This window comes from Python bivittatus, unplaced genomic scaffold (assembly GCF_059951505.1).
Source record: "Python bivittatus isolate LINGU-HERP-01145 unplaced genomic scaffold, Pbiv_v1 ctg000840_np1212, whole genome shotgun sequence".
Classification (NCBI taxonomy): Eukaryota; Metazoa; Chordata; class Lepidosauria; order Squamata; family Pythonidae; genus Python; species Python bivittatus.
This window is the reverse complement of record NW_028277113.1, coordinates 7,564,840-7,581,464: the sequence shown is the minus strand read 5'-3', so window position 1 is coordinate 7,581,464 and position 16,625 is coordinate 7,564,840. Positions and strand designations below refer to the sequence as shown.

The 16,625-nt window shown below is 39.6% G+C and overlaps 1 long non-coding RNA gene across 5 annotated transcripts in view; it reads right to left on the bottom strand.

The window, feature by feature from the left end:
* The window catches only part of LOC148213692 (uncharacterized), a 111,661-nt gene extending 96,539 nt beyond the window's left edge, over positions 1-15,122 (bottom strand). For 2 of the 5 annotated variants that reach the window (XR_015794017.1, XR_015794016.1), the window contains exon 1: positions 13,380-13,460. This is a non-coding gene — a long non-coding RNA (uncharacterized LOC148213692). Of the gene's footprint in view, positions 1-13,379; positions 13,464-15,002 lie in introns of those variants that run through there. The other 3 variants (XR_015794020.1, XR_015794018.1, XR_015794019.1) reach the window with 3 other exon arrangements.
* Positions 15,123-16,625: the final 1,503 nt, after the last annotated feature.

Here is a 16,625-nt window from a genome sequence, read left to right as displayed (position 1 = left end):
TGTCACAGGTATTAACCCCATTTTTAGCTTTATGATAATAAAGAATGCTCCCAGATTTGGATTTGCTGTCTGTGACTACTGGATCTTTATTTGTTGAAAAAAAGAATTATGATGCTTCCTTTTTCTGGCACGTAACTTACAAATGTCAAATCTTCTTGAAAGCCAGTGATGATGCTGTTGACACTTTTCTGAGCAAGGAACTCAGGGGAACATTTTGTTTCTATTTCCCAATGTGCCAGAGAAAGTAAGGCTTTTCTTAACTAATTCTCTGGCTATAGCAGTGCAAAAGTTGTCAGTTGCTAAGTTTGTCCTGAACTCTATAAATAAGCTCTTAGTCCATTCACTATTGTCTGGCCTAGATGTTGAGCTCTTATGGAAACTTCTCCCTTCCCCAGAGATGCATATCAGTGCCATAAGTAAATATTTCAGTGCCATAAATATATAAATATTTCAGTATCAGAACAGAGCTAGAATTTAATGCAGTACTTCAACTATTCACATGGTGACTAGTGCCTTATTGGACATTTTAGTCTAGTCTGAACAGCCTTAAACTAAGTATTGCACAAAGTAACCCAAGAGTTGTGCACAGGGGTGAACTGTGGGCTTTCAAAATTATTTTGTTTTATTTTATTTAAGAAGGCCAGTTACACTGTGTTCCACCTCACATTATAATACCATATATTGTAGATCTACCTTTCTATCACCCAGGTCTGGCTGGTTACAAGATGCCTGAGGGCAAAACTGAACCACAGTTTTTGCAAAGACCTTTCTGCAAATAGAGAAAAGGGTTCATTTAAAGGTCCTTGACTGAATTGTGCCATTAAATCTAGACACCTCCTGTGGTGAAGGTGCAGGTTACATATAAACAGTCACAGATGCAATTTGAGTCAAAATGACCCCAAAAACAGGTTTAGTAAATGTCATTCAACACTGAAAATAGCTTTTTGGACAATATGACCATCTGAACTGGGTAATAGAGAAAGGTTCTAATTAAGAATTTTTATTTTGAAAATCCAGGGTTATAAAAGGATTTATACAAGTAGAAGTAAACACTTGTTCACTTTACTCTTATAACTGTTTGCAATGATATTGAGGAAAGCAAATACCTTTGATTTTGTTTTTATCTCTTTTATTAAAAAAAAAAACAGATGAAACCTCAAATTGCTTTGTTTATTGCTCTTTTTCACAAGAAATGGAAATGTAAAATCCTAGTGTATAGCACATGTTCATAATGTGGCATCCCCAGATTCATAGTATTCTGCTGTGTGCTATCAAAATTCTTGTCCCCTTATCTTGGCTCCTCTTCCCCAGACCAGCAGCTATGTATGTGTGCACCATTTTAAAGAAGAGTTTCCTCCTATCTTAGCTGTGAGCTGAAGAAATTGGCCATCATCATTGGCTACATGATTCAAAGGCAACAGCTCATTGGCTGCCAAGGCTAGAGAAGTAAATGAGTACAAGAAACTTCCCCACTCATTATAACCCCACACAACAACCCTATGAGATAGGTAGGGTAGAAAGAGTCACTGCCCTAAAATCATGCAGTGAGCATCATGGTAAAGTAGGGGCTTGGAAGCTAGATTCTTTGAAGTCTACCCTATTAATTATTATATTATACTGCCTCAAACAGGGTGTGTTGAATCATGACAAGGCTACATGTCCTATAACTCCTTTTCACATTATTTTGTTGAATAGGACAGGACATTTGAACCATCCTTAGTTGACATGCCACAAGTCCTTCAGATATTCTTAGGCATAGATGACAAATAGCTGTATAAACAGAGTTCCAATTTAATAGTGCAGTGAAAACAGCAACAATGGTTTAGTACAAATCATTAGACTTCTGTGGGCCAATTCCGATCGACATGACATGGTGAAATGCCTCATGGAAATGAGCTTCTCAACTCAATGAAGAATTGAAACAATGAAGAACTAAGGCAAGTCTGATCTACCTCAGTGTGGTACTGCGGTTCCACTTTGCTTGATTAGAAGTGAATGTCATTTGGAAAAGGCATTTTGCACAAATATCAAGAAAAAGAGATTTTGAAAGCTCCATACAACCTTAATAGTCACACAGATATTTCTTTTTACCACGAGTGACAGTGAACAGGCTTTTTCACAATCCCAGAAAACAAGTTTATCAAAAGGAAAGATTTTAACTCTGTCATTTCAAGATCATGTACATTAAACCCAACACAGTACAATAAAAATTTAAAAATATATATTTTCTATATTTCGTAGCACATTTCTCCAGTCACAAAATATGTGCCCATTAGTATATACTACAAGTGTGCACTAAAATGCTAATATTATTTAAAAAATAATACATAAATATGTCCATTAGGGAATAGAGGATATTTGGTGAAACACACTAAATTGGGCAGATAATTTAAGGTACAGCCATGGATCTCAGGACTCATCAATATAGCAACTTTAAGTTGCATGTCTCCTGTGCTGAACTCTATTCTTGTTGTTGTTATCAGTCAATGCAGCAAACAGAAATACAAAGGTTCTAAACAAAGCAATGGGTAAAATATGCAACACGTTATCAAATATGTGAGAATTATTTGAGTTACTGTGGCAGACTGAGTTACCAATGGACATGGGGTGATGCAATGGTTTTCCCACCCCACCCCCGAAAGCCAAAATCAGTCTCAGCCTCATGCAGATCCTGGGAAACTTTGTGCCTGATTCAAACACCTGCCTTGTGGCTATGAACATATAAAAGAGCAGAAGCAATGGAGGGGAAGGTTGCTGGGTACTTCTGGAGGGCTTTTTGTGCAATGTGGACTGGTGATACTGTGTGTATCAAGGAGGAGGAATCTGTAGTTAGAGACCCAACAGAGGCAAGCAGGATGCAAGTGAGGGAGATTCTCTGAGTGAACTGGTTGGTGGAAAGGACTATGATTTTCAGAGAACAGACCAGAGGTCCACAAGGACAACTTGGCAATGATTGTCAAGATCCCAGAGAAGAGTTGTTTTTCACTCTTCCTCTTCTCCTCCCTGAGATAGAAGAAACCACAGAAATTAAAGCACAAAAAGATGCTCCATGAATGAGGAAGGCATGAAACAGATAAGAGACTACATTTGACATTGTCTGTGCAGAACATATATGCACAGCTAGTTAGGCTAAGGCCACTGTATATGTTAAATATTAGGCTAATTAAAGGAGAAGCGTGTATATCTGTCTCGAAAATTCCTGTCCCTATACATTTATAAAATCAAATAAAATGTTGCTTACCGTTGAGAAGATATTTAGCCATACTGATATAACCAAAAATGAAAATACTTATCTGAGGAGGATAAAGAAGTTCCTTTTGTAAAATGACCATTATACAATGATCTGAGTGAACAGGTAACACCAAAATTATGGGATGGATGACCCTAAAGGGAAAAAGGGAATGATAATACAAAGCAGGCTGTTGTATTTTGTGTTAAATATGAAAAGGGCCAATAAAATGAGCATAAGAAAGAACAAACATTTATGTTAATTAAAGTTAGCATCAGGAAGGGAGGATGGATGAACAGCCATCTATGAAAATGTAGACTTTGAAGGGGTCAGAGTGGCCTCAATTGTAAGGTCACCTCCTCCTCTTATCTGATGTAGCATTCTTGACTTAGGGGTGCTATAATAATTTATATTACCTTGTAATTCTTTGTCTCCTCTCCTTGGGGTATATAATATGTAACCTTGTACACATCAGGGTTCTTTGGCATTGCTTTGTAGGTTTGTGCATGCCAATAAAGGATCCTTTGTTGCATTTATCTCCAGATGCTTTGGTTCTTAATTAAGTGGGCATTTTCCCCATAACATTATCTTTGGTAATTACAAAAGGAGTGAAAGCAGGACAGTTGACAGACTAGAAGATGTTATAGGTTTAAGAAATGGCTGAATTGTAATCCATTCCTCAACTTTGGCAATTATGCCTGCTAGACTTTATGTCCAGATGGTGCTTACTGTGGGCCCCAAATGGTCAATTTCCATGCTTCTTTCTCTTCCTACCTGTTTCAGGAAAGTAAGCACTTATTATGTTCCTTTCTGTGGGCAGTTTTTGAGAACATGTGGCTTGCACTTGCACAACAATTCCATGAGTGCCTCCTCTGTTTAGCAGTCTAGCAGAAGACTGTAGACATTTTTACTATTGCTGCTGTTACTTGAGCAAGAAGAGGAAACTGACAGATCTTCATCCACAGTTGGAGGGGGAAAAGGTATTTTAACATTCCATCATTTTACTTGTCCATCTGTGAACTAGTTAAAAAAAGGAGTTTATGATTCTGCTGCTTCAACATTCTACTGTTTCACTGGTTTACCAGTGAACTGAGTTAAAAAAAGAAAAGGTTCACAATTTCATGGTTCTATTGGTATATGTGGGAAGGTCCTGCAGTTTACTTGTGCTTCCTTACCAGCTATCACTTGCCTGAAGCATGAGAAAGACCCCTTTACATAGGAAGACCACTCTGGAAGAGGGAAGTCAGACTAGTATGAAACAGCAATGGAGGACAGTGATCATTGACCAGAGGGAGGGCCTCCCACAGCACACACTAGCCAACTGAAATGGGAGCATTTGTCTATGATAAAGTAAAGTACAGTAGGCAGACCACTTGCACACTTTGTGATGCGGAAGAAAAGATGTGTGGAGGTTCTCAACAGGCTGAGACATGATAAGGATGATGTCACATATTCCTGTCCTCCAGAAATAATATGTGAGCTGTCCACATAAGCAGGATGTACAGAAGAGTCATATGCCAATACATTTTAATATTCTTGAAGAAAGTAATGGGGCTTCATTCAATATTAATCACACCAAAATATCTCAGAAGAAATTCTTTTAAGAAATATTCTGACTATTTTCTGTCCAAACATTTGAACAATTTACCTCTAACCTAGCAGTAATCTCATGACTGTGTTTGCTTATCCCTGTAACAGAGTTCTGCTAGCTCATCTGTAATGGAAAAGATACCAGTTTTGCAAAATAACAGGTTGCAATGTAAAAAAAAAGCCAAAGTATTCCTTAGTGATAGGTCCATCAGGAAATCTATCTGTACCTGCATCTTCCCGATCTTAAAAATTATGTCATCCTTGGCCACAAATCATATTCTCTCTATTTCTTCCAGTTGAGGACAGGAAAAGTGGAAGGGGAGGAGGAGTACAAGGCATAAAAAGAAAGAGTAAAGATTAAGCAGGAAAATCTGGGAAGTGGTAAAAATGCGAGTAATGAATGTATTAAAAAAATAAATGACAAAGGAATGGTATCCATGGACAGGGCCTTCCTATTTTGAAAAGGCCATATCTCCTCCAGATGTCATCGGTAAAGAAAGAGGTAGATGCAAGAAGAGCATCTCAATTTTAGTGACCATTCACACTTAGTTGACATATTGCACTAAGGTTTGTTTAACCACTGTTTATTGAATAAACCCTGTTGGAAGCTCTCACTTATCACACCAAATCATAAACCATGGTTCACTCAACACACTAAACCTCTAAAAGCAAATCAAAATATGGTTTAATGTGCTGGGCAAAACAGGCCTCAGGATAGACACAAGTTACCACATCTCCTTCAAATTAATGGTTTCCCCAGCAACGGATGTCCAGAGTTTCTCACAGCTGGAGAAGAAGGTGGCATCTGTGGGCTCTTAATGGCCAGATGGTCCCCGATGCTTTAGATCCATCCTTCAGTTACACTTTTCTCTTTCTGAAGAGGAGTTCTAGTTCTTCCCCTAATTATAATTCATTAGAATACCAATGGAAAAAATACTGCAGAGATGAATACGAAATGAATTTACCTTGTCATGTATTCAGCCTTCAGGGATTTCTGTAACCTTCCTCAAAAGAAATGTTGAAAGGCAGAATAATATCTTAAAGGGCTTTGATTTCCTTGGGCAAAATAACAGATCAAAGCCATGCTGTTATTTTTTTTTTTAAGTCAGACTTTCATTCCATGAAGGTTCAAAAGGCATCAAATAAACTGCTTTAAAATATCAATAATAATTCCAATAGCATGAAAAGGCAGAATCTTTTAACAGACACCTTTAATTGATTCATGTTAATCAAAGTTAATTCTGGCTGACAACAGTGAGACTGTTTCTCTTCCTGTGTATCGGTGTGTGTCCATGTATGCACAAAATAAAGTAATCAGGAAGAAACATAAGAAAATGAAATAGCAGTTATTTAAGGAAAATGTGTTTTTGCATCATTTAGTAATAAAACCAGTGCATCATTTTCTCCCCTTAGGGAAGGAAGAAGATATTTATCCAGTTCACAATGTGATGAAAAGCTACCCAGTTCAGACGGCACAAAACTGTCAATACACACATCCAAATTGAACTCTTCGCTTTTTTTAGAATTTTACTATGCAATTTGTCCCTGAAAAATGATTATATGCGTACAAACATTTACCTTAGAAGAAAGTGTCTTTTTAAATATGTATATTAGGGGAAACTGCACAAAAACTCATATTTATCAACAGGCATCCAAGTCCAATTGAAAGTGCTGTTTTTTGACCTATAAATTGTTGTATGGCTTTACACCAAGACTATGTATGTCTGAGGTATCATCTCTTCCAGGTGGAATTTGCACAGCCTGTTTATGCAAGTGAAGGGGGGATGCTCAGGGTTCTGCCCCTGTGAAAGATCAAAGAGACATGGACACAAAGGCAGTCTTTCTCTGGAGTGGCTCCCTTGCAATGGAAAACCTTACTCCTGGATAAGGCAGTCTCCTTATTTGCTTTCTACAGAGCTGTAAAAAATGGTTTTATTGTAGCCAGCATTTGCTGATTTTAGCATTGCTGTTATGAATGAATGGCATTTTGGCTACTGTTTTTATTGAGTGATGTCTCATTTAAGTATATTTGCTTTTAGCAATATTGTAAACTGCCTGAACTCTTGGGAGCTGAGCAGCATATCGTGTAGATAAATAAATAAGGGAAAATAACTTGCAATTGCATGTTGTATGTGTATATGAATTTTAAGATGCATAGATTGGGCACATAGCATAGATGCATAGAATAGAATAAATATTTGCTTTTTAAGGATCAAAAATATCTCAAAATGATGCAGAAATTGGACTGTATTTGTAAGACTACAAGTCTCTGCTATTTGTTCCATTTCAGATTTCTCAATTCACTGCAAATTCTAAGTGGATGCATAGTATACTGTACTTTATGCAGTTTACTCTCTTATAAATACAAACAGAAAACAAGCAACCGTAAGGGACCTAGAGCACTATCCTGTACTGAGTCGGACATTGCCTCTCAAATCCAGCATTGCCAGCAGTGAATTTCAAGCTCTAAAGCTGGAATTCCTTCAGCTTTATCTGGAAATGTCAAAGACTGAGAGCTCCTCCTCTTAATGTGCTTTCCTTCAGTCCTTGAGATGCCAGACTATTTTCAGCTGCCATCTTTGCTGAATCCTCTTATGCTTCAGTAACAAGGATGCTCTTATAGTTTTAATGCAGGACAGGTTCCGTGAAATGGTGGATTCCCCAGGCTTAATTTGCTCTCCTACCAAATGTCATGAACTGGTGGGAAAAACATCCATCCATCTGTCTCCTTGTGGATTTGGACTGGAGAGAAAGTGACTTCTGAGGAGGTTTGGCCATCTGTCAAACCTTGTTCTCGTTCTGTGAAAGTGTTTTGTACAGCTGCAATTTTGTGTGTGTGTCCTTCAGGCTGCTTTTAGATACAGTTTAACACTATTCTGGAATAATGCTATTTTGTGAGTGAGGGAGAGACAGATTCATCTCTTCTTTGTATCCAGGAGAACTCTGTAGAGCTCCATTTGCTTATTTTTTTTCTTCCTTTTTTAATTTTTTAAAATTTGTTCCTGCTGCCTGCAACTGAAGTTAGAAAGGAGGAAGAGAACAGAGAATGGCTCATGCCACAAGGCGACCCCAGAGATGAGCCCCAACAGAAAGGAGAACAAGCAAGTGATTTAGGGAGCAAGGTTGGCTGAGAACAATGTTTTGTCCTCTCCAAATCTAAATTCTCTAGGCTTTGCTCAATTTCTGTGATCAATTTCTCCTCTTTGTGAATACACACACATAATATACACATATAAAAGTAGGCATATAAACAACCACTAGTTCTGTTTTTTTTTTTAAGACAAGTCTATGTGAGACATGAAGATCAGCTCAGAATCAGTGATGTTCTCTATTTGTTCTACTGTACCACTAAGCTATAGTCTTTCTCTCAAAAGATGCCTCCTTTTTACCAGATCAGACTATTTATCCATCTAGTCCCCCATCTCTATCTTGATTTTGTAGATCTTTCAAATGTTCCCCAAATTCTACAATCAGTTATACCTGGAACTGGGTCCTTCTATAAAGCATGAACTCTATTGTCAATGTCTTTTGAACTTCCTGCAAATGTTTCATATGAACAGAATGGCATCTGCACACTCAAGTTTGTTTTAGGTTATGCATAGTGGCTCTAGTAGTTGCCAAGCCAATGGCAGTAAACAATTCAAACTACTTGCAAAACTACAGCCAGCAACTTGATAAAGTTACTGAAACCAAGTCAGGGAATGGAAAATGCTTCAGGCTATAGTCCGTCACACAGACTGCTTAAATCCCAGTTAATTCACTGAGCCATAGCAACCTAAGTATACACTGGATTTCAGCCCAACAAGACCCTTGATCTTTTTTAACCTCATGCAGGATCCGATCTATAACACCAGAAACAAGCTGTATATGATGACTCCTATGGCCTTGCTCTATGATATTTAGTCCATTCAAATGTGTTATTCATAGAAACCTAGATAATTTAATGCATATTTCCAAATGATGCACAGTTGTTTGCTCTGTGTTTTCTTCTCACATCATTAACTGAGAGAATGAGAGCATCAAATGTTGTTCTCCTTCAGTCCTTTTGAGTTTATGATACATTTCCAAATAGAAATCTAGTTTTGATTGAATGGCACATGTTAATACACTACTAGCAATCATTTCATTCATACTCTAATTGGTTTCCAAGTCTGAAATCTTTCGGAGAATGTGATTGATTGAGATGAACATGTACTGCAAACTTCCCCAACCAAGTGCCCTCCAGTCAAACGCCAGATGCATTTTCACTGGGGATTATGGAGTTTCAACAGATCTGGTGGGCATCAAATTGAGTAAGAAAAATAGGACTTACTTTGAAATGTTAAAGATTACAGTTTTTTAGTCTTGGAAGAAAAATAGGGTTTACTTTGAAATGTTAAAGATTATAATTTTTTAGACTTGGATAACTATTATTATTATTATTTTTAAAATTTATTATGGCCACCCTCTCCAAAAGACTATATTCTAGAAAGGGTCCCCCCCCCCACCATTCTATTACTGGAGTGGGTATAAGGTATGGACATAAGCATAGAGAAATTAACAGACAAATCTATTGTGCAAAGGCCAAAAGTTTGGAAGAAGCTCAAAATTCCAAAAAAATATTTTTGTCAAATGCCAAATTTCTGTGCACACACATGTGCACCCATATAGAATGCAGGATCCACATGCTGGAATCATTGGGAAGAAGAGAGATAAATAGGCAGGGCAAACTCCATTATTAGACATAATAAGGCAATCACCTCAAGCAACAGATGCTGATTGAAAGACATAGCTGGTGTATCCGTCACTACACAGGTTGTCTGCTAATTTCTGGTGCAGAGGAGAATATTGCTCCATCATCCAGTGGTTCACACCAGTCACTTTTTCTACATGGCCAAAGAAGATGCCAGCTTGTTACTTGATCAGGCAACAGTGTTTAGGCTGGTCTTGGGGCTAGGTGGATACGACAGATTCTTCCCTAGACAATGCACTACTGCTCCCCTCCTTAGACGTTATGCTACACAGTGTCATATGATAATAGCACAATGATCATAAATTCTTTTATGAGTTTCCTAACTCCCATTCCATGGGAGGTGGTTTCGTTTTGCCCTGGTGAGGTGTTCTGTGCTGCAAGGGTGATGCAATTCTCCTGATAAGACACTGCTGGAAGAGGCTTCCAAATAGCCAGAAGACTCTTCTGCTGTTTGCTTTGCAAAGCTTCTTCAAAGTGATGCTTTGCTTGAAGCATCATTGAAGCAAGATTCTCACAGAGATTTGCCCAGCTGTAATATTCATTCTGAAATAAAACCCACTGACTTTAGTATAACTAACTCCCAGGTGTATAGGTATGAGATGAATTTTGAATTACCGAAACTAACTAGGATACCATATTCTATCATTTCTCTTCTAATTCCATTTCACCATTCTATCCATGATTGGTCAGTTGATGGAGACAGATGAGTCTGCATTCACTCAGACTCCAAAAATGCAAGTAATAGCTACAGTATCTCCAGACTTTTACATAGCTGAGATAGATGTTCTAGAACTGTCTGTACCTGAAGCAACAACCTGGCTTATATTTATTGCTGTATGAATCCTTGAGATGTACAAGTTTCCCAGTGAAAATATTGTCCCATGCACCATTTGTGCATATCTGAGACGAAATCAGCTAGGAAGCAGAAAAATTCTGTGCTGATTCTGTGTACCTATGGGTTGGAATTAGAGAGTTGGATCATATCCAGACACTACAAGATTCTTTTATATCTTCTGTGTGTGTGTGTGTGTGTGTGTGTACGTATATGTGTATGTATGTAGGTATATATGTATATGTATGTATGTATGTGTGTGTGTATGTATGTGTGTGTGTGTGTGTGTGTGTGTGTGTGTATATATATATAAATAATTTACTGCTAAGGGCTTACTTTAGCAATATCACAAAGCATTTCTGCAAATAAGGTGCTCTTAATGTCTACAGAGAAAAGAAAGCAGCCTGTTTATTTGTTTATACCATCCCAAAAAATAATGCTAAATGAAAGAACAGGGAAGAGTGAAGGAAATAAATCCTTACATTTTATATTGAGAAGGCAAATAGCAGAAGAAACAAACCAGGAAAGGTAATAGCACTCCTACACATCCTGCTATCCTTTGTACACAAAACATGATATTGAAAGGGCAAACATTACCGCTCTTTTTTCTTCTTCTTCCCTGTAAAAGTAATATATGGGGATGTAGTAACCAAATAATGATGAAGAACTGATGAACTCTGATGCTTTGCAAAATGCCTTGCTACAGGAGAGGAAAGCTGAAAAGGATAGACTGGATAGCAGGTGGCGACCCAGCACAAGCACAGATTTAAATCACATACATTTCATTTAGAGGTTTCAATCTGAATTGCAGCTTTAATACCACAGAGGCTGAGGAAGAAGCAAAGATTCTGGGCCCTAGAGATTAGACAGCCAGAATTAGTTATTGCATTATTGTCAAGCAGCGGGATGAAACTTGTGAATGTGCAAGTTTTAGGGAAATTAAGCCAGTTAATTTGCAGCTATGAGAAGGTCAAAAGTAAATTCACATTTTGGTCCAAACGTTTCCCTCAACAGCATTTAATTCTGTATTATGGGATACACTGATGTTATATAGGAAAAAGGAAAGAGGAAACTAAACACTTCTTCAAAAAAAAAAAATGAAGCTCATAGGGGTTTTTTTGGTTCATCTAGCTGACTATTATTGATAGCAGCATTCCTCAACATTGTGCCCTCTGTATACATGGGACCTACAGCTCTCAGAATTCCTAGTCAGTCTGGACAATTATGGGACCCAAAGTCCAAATACTAGGAGGATATCACATTGGGGAAAGCTCTTCTATATTAATTGGCAGTAACTTTCAGTATTTTAAGATGGATTATTTCCCAGCCATCTCTGAAGATATTGTGAAATGAATTTGAAAAGTGAAAGATCATATATTTTCTGGAATGTGCTGAATGATGTAATGATAGTTCATAACCTAGGACTATTTTTCATTGTTCAGGGATTTGTTTACCCAAAGGATAAGGAATATATTTCCTTATCCATGGGCCACATCTGTTCCTTTGGTAATTTCATAGCCTCCAAAAGACAAAGTGGTTACATGACGGTATTCCCAGGAAGGGATGGTGCTTTACTTCTGGGGAGCTGGCAAAGTGAATAAGGCAAATTGAATGATTAAATCTTAGCAGAAGTTTAATTCAGCTACTTTATACCTACTACTTTATATTTAATATAAAAAAGAAAATTGCCATTTTGCTTCCAAATTTTGGTAGTACCATCCTGCGGCATTTTACGAACCACAAAAATGGGGCTAGGAACAGTTAGCTTCACTAATGGATGTCTTGGTGCTTTTTAATCTGATCCTTATTTTTGAGCAAAGTGATTTTAACTTTCATGAATTACACATAGATTGGTTGCAAATATTAAGACAGACTCACATTTGCCACACCAGCCATGAAATTCTGAGCTATATCTTCCTAGTGGGTTCACAGCATGGACATTAAATTCCTTCAATATCAACAATCAAATGGTTGTGTAATTTTTTTCCAGCCAACACACATTGGCTCTCTATGGCACAACTCTAGGTCAAATACATGGGAGAAGCAGGTCAAATTCATGGGAGGTGCCAGCACAAATCCTATATTTTAATTTAATATAAACATATACAGTCATAATGGTTTTCCCTGTTAAGAGTTTTATATTTACTCTACAATTTGGAACAGTCCCAATTCCTCTAATTATGCATCTGTATGACATGGAGTTTGCATAGCCAACCCAAACAATGTAGGCATGGAGGCTGATGGAAGATAGGGTGGTTAGCATACCAACAGAACTACAGTTCGATTTTGTACTCTGATATCAATGTTCATGGTGATTATGGTAAATCTTTGTGATTCTTGAACTGGGCAATTAGATAAGGTAATGCACTATGTAGATATTATCATACAAGCCTAACTTGTAGCCTCTTGAGTCTTAGCTTTTGCCAGACTTTGAATCCTGGTGGACAAAGCTGGGAGAAATTCATCCTACCTACTTCGGGTGGAGCCAAGAAGGTGACAAACTAGCAGTTCCTGAAATAAGCTCCCAGGTTGTGACTGGCCTTACCCCTTCTGGCTTGGTCCTACAGCCCAAAATTGCCATCCAGAGACAAGAAAAGAACCTGGACCAGCCCCAGTAATGATATTGGGGCCCACAAATCCAATAAAGCAGAGAAACAGATGAGGATTGACTCCTACCTCCCCAACTCAGAGACAACAAAAAATGTTGTCAACAAAAGCTCTTGATCGGCAAATCCTCCATGGCAATCAGGGGGTTAAAATTCCAGCAGAAGTTGGCCATGTCGGCATTCCAGTAGCCTGTCCTATGACATCAACAGGGCATCCGGAAGCAGTTGGCATAGCCAACTACCATTGTGTGCTACGGAAAAAGCAACTCCTCCTAGAAATCCATCAGAATGCCCACAGATGAAATAGCTGCAAGACTATTGTGACCACCCTAACTCAGCTCCTAAACTGCCAAAATAGAACCATTGATTTGAAAGACTTTCACTACTTACCCAGTCTAAGAAATGTTAAATGCATACACCTGAGTTTCAACCAGCCATCTCTCCCCACCAGACTCACAGAAATGAGCAAATTCCTATGGCAGACTCATTGCATCCAAACTGTCAGAGTCTTTAAGGACGTGTTAGTCTGTGACCTCATCACTGGGAAAGTGATAAATGGCCATGACCCTGCAGATAAGAGCCATAAAAACCTATGCTCCAAATGCAGTAAATCTGCCAGCCACGCCAAGAGCGAAGAGCCTAAGCACACTTCAAGGGAGGGAGCTAAATCTATAAACACAGAACTCATTAATCTGGAAAAAAAAAACAAAAAAACAAAACTAGCAGACATCAAAACAATTCTGAGATACTCTCCTAGTGCTGGTAATGATATGGAAGTCCAGCACCAACTTAACACATCTGCCCCATTGAGCTGTTCATCTTCTAAATCATCTCACACCACTGTCTCTCACACACTCTGACTTGCACATGCAGAATGCTGTCAGCACAGGACTCTGACTTCCTCACCAAGAACAGTGAAAATGACACTGACACTGACTCTTCAGAGAGCTCTACACCAGCAATAGTCATGCAACCAACCCCAAGCAGCTGACACCCAAAAGAAACCACCTTGCAAACAAAACAAACCTCAGCCAAGCAGTAAGAAACCCAATCTGGAGGTATACCTTCATCTGCTTCCAAATCTGAGGGGCCTGCCCTGGCCCTGCAGGAACCTGACAAAGGAGAAACAGCTCCCCTCCCCTCCTCTTTCACTGGACAAGCCAAAGGATGCTCCCCCTACTAAAGAGTTGGGATCTCTGCTTGCCAATGATCCACATTTTGCTGCCCATGCTGCATTGATCCTTCAGGTCTCCTTGCCAGAACTACAAGGTCCCCTGCACCCTCACAAGAAGGGAGGCTTGATGGACAAGCAGATGGCAGAGAAGGGAGAGCAGGAACTTGATGGTACCCCACCCTCCTCCCCACAGAGGGAGACACAATTACAACCATCTGAACCAACAACTAGCATGAAGCTATTGCCCCTGCCAAAATTACCCACCCAGCCCCTGGTTCACTGTGCATCCCTTTGACATCCAAGTGACCAGCATAAGGTCACCCTTCTAACCTGGAATCTGGCTGGATGGTTTGTATCCACCAAAGATCCTTGTTTTACTGACTTCCTCTCCCACCATGACATCATATTGATTCAGGAAACATGGACTGCTGACAAACTACTATTGAATGGATTTCATTCATTCTCAGTTGAGGCACAACCAGGAGTAAAGCAGAGAAGAGCAAAAGGGGCCCTGGGAGTCCTAGTATCCACTCCACTACATGCCATATCAAGCCCCCTCCCCCCATTCAATGCATATGCCATGGGAGTGTTAATCCATTTCAATCACTGTGCCCTGTTGATAATAAATGCTTATATGCCCCAGTCAGGCAGAAACCCCAGATCAGAGCCTTGTGGGCTAAATTAAAAACTTATGCTGCTGACCTTATACTGCTGAATTCAAGTGCATTTGTAATCCTGGGAGGGGACCTCAATGCCAGATTGGGTCCCAATGACCACACCCTCTATGCAAGGCACAAATGTCCCCCTCCCAATCCTGAAGATGATGGATTCCTCCTCACCTGTTGCTCAAAAGATCAGAAATCAAATTTTGCAGGTCTCTGCCTGGCTCAAACAGCCTTCAGGTTAAACCTCCATATTCTAAATGGTGCTCTTGAAAGTGACCATCGAGCTGAATTCATCTACCTATCTGGTTGCAGAATTAGTGCTATTGACTATATAATTGTCTCTAGGGAACTTCTCCCTTCTGCCAAGGCCCTAGAAGTTATGCCTAAATTTGACAGTGATAATTTCCCAATCCTGCTCCAGTTAAATGTCTTCACTCAAGAAACACCTACTAGGGACTGTTACCAACCCTTTTTAATGCCAGCAGGAAAAACTTACTGCTGAGCCAAGTGCACCCCCACCCCTCCAATCTAAATCAAATGATAACTGAGCTACTGGCCTACAGATCACCTACACAGTCTGCCCTGACATCAACTGATTCTCCTGATGCACTCTTGGAGAACTATAACTCCCTTACCAAAGAGCTTCACCAGCATCTAGTTTGTAGTAACAGTTCACCCTTGAAGCAGCAACAACACCACTCCAAGCCATGGTTTGACAAGGACTGTGTTAATGCCAAAAAAGCTCTTGCTACCACTTACCAGGCTTATGCATCCAATACTACACTGACAGCTGCACTGGACCTCCTCCAGCAGAAGAGATGCTACAAACAATGCTGGCACACAAGAAAAAGGAAGCCACGAAAAACAACTGGACACAATTCATTCAAGCAGTCAAATCCAATGGCTCAGCCTCTTTCTGGCATATCACATCAAGTTCCCAGAGCAATGGCCCATCCATGGTGGACTGTCACCATGGGACCTGGGAGGCATACTTTCAGGAACTCTACATGGACAGCTCTGTTGGAAGTGTATGCCCTAGCCAAACTATAGAAAATCTGCCAGTGTGGGCACCAGTGACAGTGACAGAGATCAAGAATCTTGTTGTTCAACTAAGATCAGGGAAGGCCCCAGGAGAAGACCTAATCCCTCCAGAGGCCATTAAAAACAACTTGGCTTCTGGGCCACCATGCTGGCCTCACTCTTCACCTGCATTGACACCTATGGCTGAGTCCTCAAGGACTGGAGGCTTGCAATCATTGTCTGTATATATAAAAAGGGGGGAAAGGATGATCAGCAATTATAGACTGATCAGCCTCCTCAACACAATCAGAAAACTCTATGCAAGACACCTACAATGGAAATTCCAGGGCTGGCTGAAACAAGAAAACATACTTGCAGAGGAGCAAGCCAGCTTTAGGGAAGGCTGATCCACCATTGATCAGTGCCTAGTACTCCAACATCTCATTGAAAAATAATCCTCCCACAACACAATCTCCCTTTATGCCACTTTCATAGACTTCAAAGCAGCTTTTGATTCCATATTCTGAGCTAAACTGTGGGAAAAACTGGAGACCTCCTCAATGGACTGACGTTTACTTCACCTAATATGTATGCTTCATGAAGGGACCTCACTCAGAGTAAGATGTAACCCCCAGGGCCATCTCACCAGCACTACTGGAACTGAGAAAGGCATCAAGCAAGGCTGCATATTGGTCCCACTCTTATTCAATTTCTATATCAACTCCATGGTGGGCCATCTCCTCAACATGAACTTTCACTCCCCAAAACTTGTGGAAG